Source organism: Rutidosis leptorrhynchoides, chromosome 1, assembly GCF_046630445.1.
Source record: "Rutidosis leptorrhynchoides isolate AG116_Rl617_1_P2 chromosome 1, CSIRO_AGI_Rlap_v1, whole genome shotgun sequence".
Classification (NCBI taxonomy): domain Eukaryota; kingdom Viridiplantae; phylum Streptophyta; class Magnoliopsida; order Asterales; family Asteraceae; genus Rutidosis; species Rutidosis leptorrhynchoides.
This window is the reverse complement of record NC_092333.1, coordinates 564,642,116-564,652,500: the sequence shown is the minus strand read 5'-3', so window position 1 is coordinate 564,652,500 and position 10,385 is coordinate 564,642,116.

Genomic DNA, 10,385 nt, shown 5'->3' with positions numbered 1-10,385 from the left:
TATGAACGTTCTTGCCATTCGAGGTCATCTAGATTCATAAAAAGACATTTTTCCTCGCAAATTCGCACCACGCACCAAACACCACCGACGGTTCGTTATGCTTGGTGTTTTGTGTCTTTGGCCAAAATGATAGATCTATCGTATCTTTTGACTCGTAGCTCCGATTTAGTCACTTTTTTTTTTCAAATCGTGTATTTTTTCGTGATCTATCTATTCCCAAATATTTTTCGAAACGAGACCTCGAAAACCTTCAATTTTGCCTTTTTCTATTTTTGACCGTTTTGAATTTCTTTTATATTATTCCTTTTGTGTATGCATGACTTAGCATGGAACATATTTTTTTAAGGCCTATTATTTCACTCACAATGTAATTATGTATAACGCATATAATTTTGAATCTAGTGTCACTTCATTAAATATGCATTTTAAGTCACTAATACGCGCCGCCAAATGGAGTACCATTTGGCGGCGCATAACCTTTGGTTTCAAATTGTGCTAAAATTCTCGAGATCACCCTAAAATGACCCTAACTTCAAGACTCTCGGAAAGTGTCTTGCCATTCGAGGTCCTCAGGATGCCGAAAAAAGACATTTTACTCATTTTTAATGTTATCTTTGAACGGTTTCAATTTATATCATATTATTCCTTTTTTATGCATGACATAGCATGTTATATATAGTTTTAAGGCCTATTATTTCACTCGAAATGTAATTATGTATAACGCACATAATTGTGAATCTAATGTCACTTCATTAAACACGCTTTTTAAATCATTAATATGCGCCGCCAGATTGAGTACCATGTGGCGGCGCATAGCCTTCAGTTTCGGATTGTGCTGAAATTCTCGATATCACCCTAAAACGGTCGAACGATCAAGACTCTATGAACGTACTTGCCATTCGAGGTCATCTAAATTCTGAAAAAGACATTTTTCCTCGCAAATTCGCACCACGTACCAAACACCACCGACGGTTTGTTGTGATTGGTGTTTTGTGTCTTTGGCCGAAATGATAGATCTATCGTATCTTTTGACTCGTAGCTCTGATTTAGTCACCGTTGTTTTCAAATCGTGTATTTTTTCGAGATCTATTCGTTGACAAATTGCAGTAGGCGGTTTGTGAAAGGACCCGTTCATATACATTATAAACGATTCACAATAGTTGATTACATTGCGAGGTATTTGACCTCTATATGATACATTTTACAAACATTGCATTCGTTTTTAAAAGACATACTTTCTTTACATCAAAAATTGACAGGCATGCATACCATTTCATAATATCCACTATCCAACTATAACTTGATTTAATAATAATCTTTGATGAACTCAATGACTCGAATGAAACGTTCTTCGAAATATGCTATGAAAGACTCTAAGTAATATCTTTAAAATGAGCAAATGCACAGCGGAAGATTTCTTTAACACCTAAGAATAAACATGCTTTAAAGTGTCAACCAAAAGGTTAGTGAGTTCATTAGTTTATCATAATCATTTATTTCTATCATTTTAATAAACCACAAGAATTTCATTTCCAGTTCTCATAAATATATGTCTCATGCATAGAGACAAAAATAATCATTCATATGGTGAACACCTGGTAACCGACATTAACTATATACATATAAGAATATCCCCTATCATTCCGGGATCCTCCTTCGAACATGATATAAATTTCGAAGTACTAAAGCATCCGGTACTTTGGATGGGGTTTGGTAGGCCCAATAGATATATCTTTAGGATTCGCGTTAATTAGGGTGTCTGTTCCCTAATTCTTAGATTGCCAGACTTTAATAAAAAGGGGCATATTCGATTTCGATAATTCAACCATAGAATGTAGTTTCAATTACTTGTGTCTATTTCGTCAAACATTTATAAAAGCGCATGTATTCTCAGTCCCAAAAATATAAAGGGTAAAAAGGCAAATGAAACTCACCATACTGTATTTCGTAGTAAAAAAACATATAACGTCATTGAACAAGTGCAAGGTTGGCCTCGGATTCACGAACGTATCAATATTGAGATTCAATATTGCAGGAAAGGTACGTAGACACAACGGAATTGATAAACACTATATTGACCTCACGAGCATACCTATGAACCATACTCAATCACCTCCATAACAATAACCCATAATTTCCTTAATCCTATCCTACTCGAAAAACAATTTCGAAATCACTCGGACAGCACTCTGTCGTAATATTTTATGTATACTAATAATATCTTGAAATAATACGGAGTAAATATATATATGTAAATCGATTGAGAGAGTTTAGAGAAAAATATTTTCAAGTTTCTATGAAATAATGAAACCTATTGAATTCTATTTATAATTGATTTTTGAATTATTAAAGTGAATTATTAAAGTATGAATTATTAAAGTATGAATTATTAAAGTGAATTATTAAAGTATGAATTATTAAAGTGAATTATTAAAGTATGAATTATTAAAGTGAATTATTAAAGTTAAAGTAAAGTAAAAATAAAGTAAAGGTAAAGTTTAAGTATAGTAAAAATATAAAACTATGTACGTATAATACGCGTATAAATATATATAATATTAATTTAAATCGTTATATATATTTAATAACATAAAATATAAATATCGTTATCTTTATCATACTAGTTAAGTAATGAATTGTCAAAAGTAGTTCTAGATATTTATAAAAGTTATATACGTTTTAATAATAAAGTTCTTTTTAAACTGAAAACGTTTTTGTACGTTTGAAACTAAATAGACCAATCGAGTCTTTATGAGATTCAATCTTCCACTATCCTTTGTCTAGTTCTCAATGATTGACAATTTGTTCTTATTTATAAATCACTTTACCATTTTTCGAATATTGTTAAAATGGAAAGATTTCTCAAATCAACGTGGGCCTTTCAACAGAGACTTGTAATCATAATTCAATATATCTGATAATTCAAACATTTGATCTTATCTTCTAATTCCATTGATAAACATTTTGAAACAGATACAATCATCTAAAGTATTTAATCTAATATTTTGTTTACGTTTCAAGTTATAATATATATACACATATACATATATAATCATATTCGTTTAATGGTACATGAATCGTTGGAACTTGGTCGAGGTTGAATGAATGTATGAACATAGTTTAAAATTCTTGAAATTTAACTTAACAAATATTACTTATCGTGTCGGAAACAAATAAAGATTAAAGTTTAAATTTGGTTGAAAATTTCTGGGTTGTCACAGTACCTACCCGTTAAAGAAATTTCGTCCCGAAATTTGAGTGGAAAGGTCGTAAATGATAATTAGTATGTTTTCATGATGCATATGGGCTGAAAATTAGAGTTTTATCATCAGCGAATAATTTGGATAAACAATCCATTTATATGAAGAGTACGAATGAAGCTAACATAGAAGAGTGAAAAGAATAAGTGTAGATTCATCTTATCATTTGACGTAGATATGATTGATTCCCAGATTTCAAGGGATTTGAAGAAAATCTTCTTAATAAGATTTGACTCTCCGGTAATCAAGGGAATTAGGATCCGCTTTAAATGCGATCGTCCATTTTAATTGTTCTGTCGGAGATTTTCTTATAAATTCACCTCCTTCGTTTCCTTACAACTCACACCTTCTGTTGATGCATTTTATGCAAGTCCCCAGACATCTACCCACGTCCATTGCAGGTACAACAGTTTATAGGCCACCATGATTGCTCGTTATTATCCTATCCGTGTTTGTATGTGGTTACAGGAACTGCAGGAATGAGATTTAGATGTTTGACTATGTTAGACTTAGTTAGACATACGAGTGAAGCCTCACTAGTACGGCTGACAGGCTCATACGCACGGTTGATGCTGAGCTAAGTCACAATTACAACCTAAATGAGAAGACACGAGTGAGTGATCACCCGTACGGCTGATGAAGCCAACTCGTACGTGTGATGAATGAATTGTATGGGTGAGTTAACAGCAGGGGTATATAAAGTCTTATGTTCTTCATTTTAGGTTAAGCCTCTCATTTGTTACACACACTTAGATCTAGTGAGCTCCTCCGATTCTCTCTCAGTCCAAATCACCCAGGTGGTGAATAATAGCTCTAGGTGTTGATCTAATCACACTTGATTTAGTTGTGGTTTGACTAAATTAATCAAAAAAAAAACTTAACCTATTCACTAGAGGGTTTGATTCACTTATTCCGCCATTGTGTGAGTTAAATCTGTTGATTTCTAAGTTCCTAGTCATGTTTCATCACCTTCTATTCTTTCCCCCTCAACTCATATTTTAAAGTATTCATCAATATGCTCCATCCAGTTCTGATTCTCGATATCCTTCTAACTTTCATATCGGTCATTCTTCTTTTTCATCTACCGCCGGAAGAATCTATTTACTTCTACTATACTCTTGGGTTTATAGTGTTTCTAGTTCTCCCGTGTCTTTATATTGCTATATGCATCGCTATATATGGTTTATAATTTCTGGTTTGTCGTTGGGCTTTATATGTTCCCTTATATTTCAAAGTATCTCCTTCTGTCTTCTATAATCATTATCATTCACAGTAAATGCTCTCTTTTATTTGCTGCAATTTATACCCCAATTTCTATTTCGGAGTTTTGTCCTTTCGTTTCTTCTTCTTGCGATTAAGCACCGCTTGTAATGGTCCAGAATTCACAGATATGAATTTCGGAATGAACATTGTTAATGTTCTAGGAAGAAAATTGTGATGGCACGATCTTGACTAGTCAAATTAGTAGAATACCTTGGAAAAGGCCAAATCATCAAGAAATATTTTCTTGATATTTTAGAGGTTAAATAGAATACAAGAGTCGTATAACATGGCACATGATGATGTTATGATCTGTGAATCATCACGTTCCATTTAGAAACTCAGCATGACTTACTGTAATATAATCACATTGATCAAGTGTCATTATATTATACTAATTCATGCTTCAGTTCCCAACACTACTTCAAAATATTCCTATTTTAAACTTGAATGTTTCAGAATTTAGAAACTAAAATAGTTTCTTTTATGATGTAATACATATATCGCGAAGAGGTAAATGATTTCAAATAAGAAAAATTAAGAAAATATCTTCAGAAATATGGAGGATATTTATAATGAAAGATATGATGATATTTTAGAATTTCTAAAATCAGAGGATGATGAAGAATATTGTCTGCAGGGGTTTAGAGTCAGGAGCAAGGTATTCGTTAATGACTTCGGCAGGTACTGAATCATTTGGATCCTTTGAAGTTAGGTTCAGTCTTTGTAATTTGTCCACAGCCTCCTTCCTACTTTGCTCAATCCGTTTTCCAGTTCCAAAACTTCTCTTTTTCTGCACTTTGCCAGCACACTTCATCATTATCATCCAGCTTTTACCGTTTAAAGTTGTTTATAGTTTTTGCTGCTTCATCAGCATTATTTTTTTCCATTTTCGGAGAACTAATTCGTAGTTCGGAGTGTTTTTCAGAAACTTCACATTCAAATTAAGTCCAAAAGATAGACGTTATATATACACATATAACTGTTGGCGTAGATGTGATGACCCGGGAATTTCCGATCAAATTTAAACTTAATCTTTATATAGTTCCGACACGATAAGCAGAGTCTGTAATGTTAAGTCTAAAATTTTTGAACTGTTTCATATATTCAATTGACCTTCGACTGCTCTCGACGATTCACGAACAATTAATTGTAAATAGATATGTGTGTATGTACATATAAATAATAATTCAAAATATAATTTGAAGTATTATATGTGTTGTTATAAAAAAATTAATAAAATAAAAATAAGATATTATAATAATTATTATTTAAAATATATCTCTATATATAAATAAAGTATATTAAAAATAAATATTAAATGATTGTAATACTCGTTTGATGTTTCAATTGATATTAAGCAAGTTAAATTCAAACTTATGTAATTTTAATATAAACGGTGATACGAAAATGAGTTCTATAAATTTTAGGTTTAATAAAAATGTATTTAGGAACTATTTGTTAAGTTTTAACACTTTTTATATTTTACCCATAAATGAGAGGGACAGTTGATGTAATTTTTTATTTAAAAATTTCTAATTAAATTTTATACCATAATGACCAAAATAAATAAATATAGTTAATCTAAAAATTTGGAATTATTCAGAGGACTTTATTCCGCCACCAATTAACAACGGAACACGAAACAATACCCTATTATATATGTCACGGATAGATTACAATAATATAGGCGGCTACACTATTTGGTCACTGTTTTTGTTTAACTTCATATTCCTTCACTATTTTGCTTTTTCTTTTTCACAAACTGATTATGTATATTTATATATACATCCATGCTAGACAAACACCTACAACAACTTGAATCCACTTTTGATATTTTTTTTTTTCGTACAACTTGACACACTTTACCATTAGTCTTGTTAAATTATTATTATTATTATATTATATTATTATTATTAATATTAATTATTATTAGTATTATAGTACTTATAGATATATAGATGCAGGATACAAACATTTAACCATCACTAAGACCACTAAATTACTACCACGATTGTCAAATGCAACTGAAACTGCACTACTAGTTTCGGTGTCTTTTGTTCGACTAATAACCAAACCGATCACCAACACTTACTCGATATAAACTCAACTTATCACCACATTTGTGACCATCAAAACCCATCAACCTTCTTATCATACCTTCATTTAAAAACCACTATACACCTTCAAATAATGATACAACTGCTCGTTTCTTGCTAATATTCCAAACATAGTTGCTGTTAGTATGCGGATTAAATCCAATCCAAACCACCCCACACCATTGTTTCTCGCTACCAGGTTCTACTTCTATATTTAGTTATTTTTTTTTTCTTCGAACATTTAGTAAAACCACAAGAAGAAAGAGATTGACCGTGATCATGATGAATGACAATAGTGATGAAATGAAGCAAAGTTGTTCTCTCGTGGAGTTTTGTTGGCAGCGAAAAAAAAAATTAAAAATTAAAATATGCTTCCATGAAAATCACCATTGAACCTGTAATATTATTTGGTCAAACTGAATAAAATGTGTAGGATTGTTCTAAGTGGAAGTTTAGGTACAAGTGTATATGCATATGGTACAACTCTACCATGAAGTGATGAAATAATGATGATACAGAAGTCGAAACTTTTTTTTTGAAATGGAATCTAGTCGTTTTTTTTTCTTTAGTTGTAATAATAACAACATGCTTTTCCTGGGAAATGGAGGCAACTATTTTCGAGACATGAATGAGGGTTCGAACGAAAGGCCGTTTTAAGCTCTTTTGATGACGATGATTAAGATGAACGATGATGTTAATAAAGTAAATTAGTTTTGATAATGATAAATAGTTATGGGTTTTGTTGAAGAAGACAATAAATAGTGATGGGTTATATATATTTAAGGTTTATATAATAGCAAAAGTGAGCTTGTAGCTTGATGGTTTTGGAGGTGAGAATACATGCGCAACTTTTATAACTGTTTTACGAAATAGACACAAGTAATCGAAATTACGTTCTATGGTTGAATGATCGAAACTGAATATGCCCCTTTTTAGTCTGGTAATCTAAGAATTAGGGAACAGACACCCTAATTGACGCGAATCCTAAAGATAGATCTATCGGGCCCAACAAGCCCCATCCAAAGTAACGGATGCTTTAGTACTTCGAAATTTATATCATGTCCGAAGGAGGATCCCGGAATGATGGGGATATTCTTATATACATATTGTGAATGTCGGTTACCAGGTGTTCAATCCATATGAATGATATTTTTGTCTCTATGCATGGGATGTATGATTATGAGAAATGGAAGTATGAAATCTTGTGGTCTATTAAAATTATGAAATGATTCTTTATGATAAACTAATGAACTCACCAACCTTTTGGTTGACGCTTTAAAGCATGTTTATTCTCAGGTACGAAAGAAATCTTCCGCTGTGCATTTGCTCATATTAGAGATATTACTTGGAGTCATTCATGACATATTTCAAAAGATGTTGCATTCGAGTCGTTGAGTTCATCAAGATTATTATTAAGTCAATTATATTTGGATATATTATGAAATGCTTTACATGCCTGTCAACTGTCGATGTAACGAAATTTTGTCTTTTAAAAACGAATGCAATGTTTGTAAAATTTATCATATATAGGTCAATTACCTCACGATGTAATCAACTGTTGTGAATCGTTTGTAATCGATATGGACTTCGTCCGGATGGATTAGGACGGGTCTCTACAGTAGACATGCTTCGAGATTTCAAAATACTGATTGCTAATTCCCAATGATTCGTATGGCAATTCTCATTACAAGAAGCGAATGAGTAAATGATGGGGTTTCAATGAATAATTATAATGACTTTTTGGAGAGGCTAAAGTCAAAGGGTAATGAAGTTTTTGGTACATCTGCTAATAATGTGGTGGAATGTAAAAGGTTCCCTGGTAACGATGGTGTATATCTCAAGGTTATAATAAGGTTAGTCTGACTGAAAAGTTGAAGTTGACTTGCTGGAGCTGTGACAAAACTGGCTACTTTGAATAGGAGTCGCAAAGTTATTTTTGCTAATAAATTCCAAAGAATCTGACTCGGATACGTTGTTTAAACTTTTACTTTGGTTTCAAGAATTTTTCGGGTACATAACTGTGGGTAACATGTGGTTGGATCATCATCTCGATTGCTTATCATTCGAAGTGTCTTCAGAAATTTTCGAAGGGTTTGAACACAGATTGTAATCGTTAACATACATTTGATGTTCTAACACAGTTTTGAAGTCAAAATATAGCTTGTGAAAGATGTAAGGATCTAAGAGTGATGATTTTGGTCATATCTCAAGTTGAATTTTGAGATTTCAAAATCAGAATATGTAATTAAATTTTGAATGAGTATGGTTGTTTTGATTTCTATAAAAGAATGTATATTGTTGTGAAAGTAGGGAGTATAATGGATGATTTGCTGAATCAGATTCGAAGAATGTAACATATTAATTGTGAATTTATATATCTCTCGGGCATTACCTACCCGTTAAAAAAAATTTCACAATTAATATTTTATACAAAAGAATTTTATTACAGTCTTTATGAAAATATATATATGTATATTTTCTTCAGATGTAACATAGATTTAATGAGTTAATGTTAAATTAAACTCATTTGATTTACGGTTGAAACTAGAATTGAATAATCCCTAAAGGCTTTAAAAAGTACATAACTTTTACGCAGTATTTCTTTAATGACATTGAAATTATGAATCAATACTTCGTTATTTGTTGATGTATGATGTTCGGTTCGTGGAATTCTTGTGAATTTTGTAAAGTACGAATGATGTTATCTGAAAAGTTTCGGGTACATCGATGATGAAAGTGTAAAATCAAATATATACTTGATTTATTATGAATTGGAATTTGTTGAATTGCGACAGAGATTGTAGTTAACGCTGGTTAAGTTGCGGCCGAAGGACGTACATTATTGCATATTTGTAATATGAATTAATAGTGTAGTTAAGATTCACACACAATAGCTTAGCACGGAAAGATTTATTTCAATATATATATATATATATATATATATATATATATATATATATATATATATATATATATATATATATATATATATATATATATATATATATATATATAATATACATATAATTTCTTCAGAGGGAATGAGTTAATTCTTCATAACTCGTTGATACAATATACACGTTATTGATTCGTAATGATGTCCACAGTGATTCTTGAACTGACGGAGTTTGTGATGTTATCTGTGTTGTTGATTCGGATGTTGATTGTACTGACGATGCTGGTAATGCTGACAGTACTGTTGATGCTGTTGGTAAAGCAAGTTTAGCTTGTTAATCACACACCATTTTTGTCAGGGTTTCTACTCTTCCTTCTATCATTTTGGTTCGCTTAACTGATTTATGGTTAGGGCTAGATTAGATAATCTCTAAGAATTTAGAGATTACATAATCGCCGCGGAATGTTTCTCCAATGAAGTTATGAATTAATACTTCATCAGTTATTATTATTGGTACTCCTTGGTATCTATGGTGCGTATGACGTTGATGCTCGTGGGACAGATTGTGAAGTTGAGGTTTACGACGCGGTTGTGGTTAGAGGTGGTAATGGTACTGTTGGCGTTGATGATGGTGGTACTGGTTATGCTGCTGATGTTGCTGCTGGTGTTTGTAATCTCTGCACCATATTCTCCAAAGCCACTACCCGAGCGCGAAGCTCGTTGACTTCTTCTATTACACCGGGGTGATTGTCGATTCGGACGAGCGAATAAATAAAATCTAAAATTTGATGTAATATATAATCGTGACGAGATACTCTGGAAATGAGCGAGAAAATGGTGTTCCGGACAGGTTCGCCGGTAAGTGCTTCA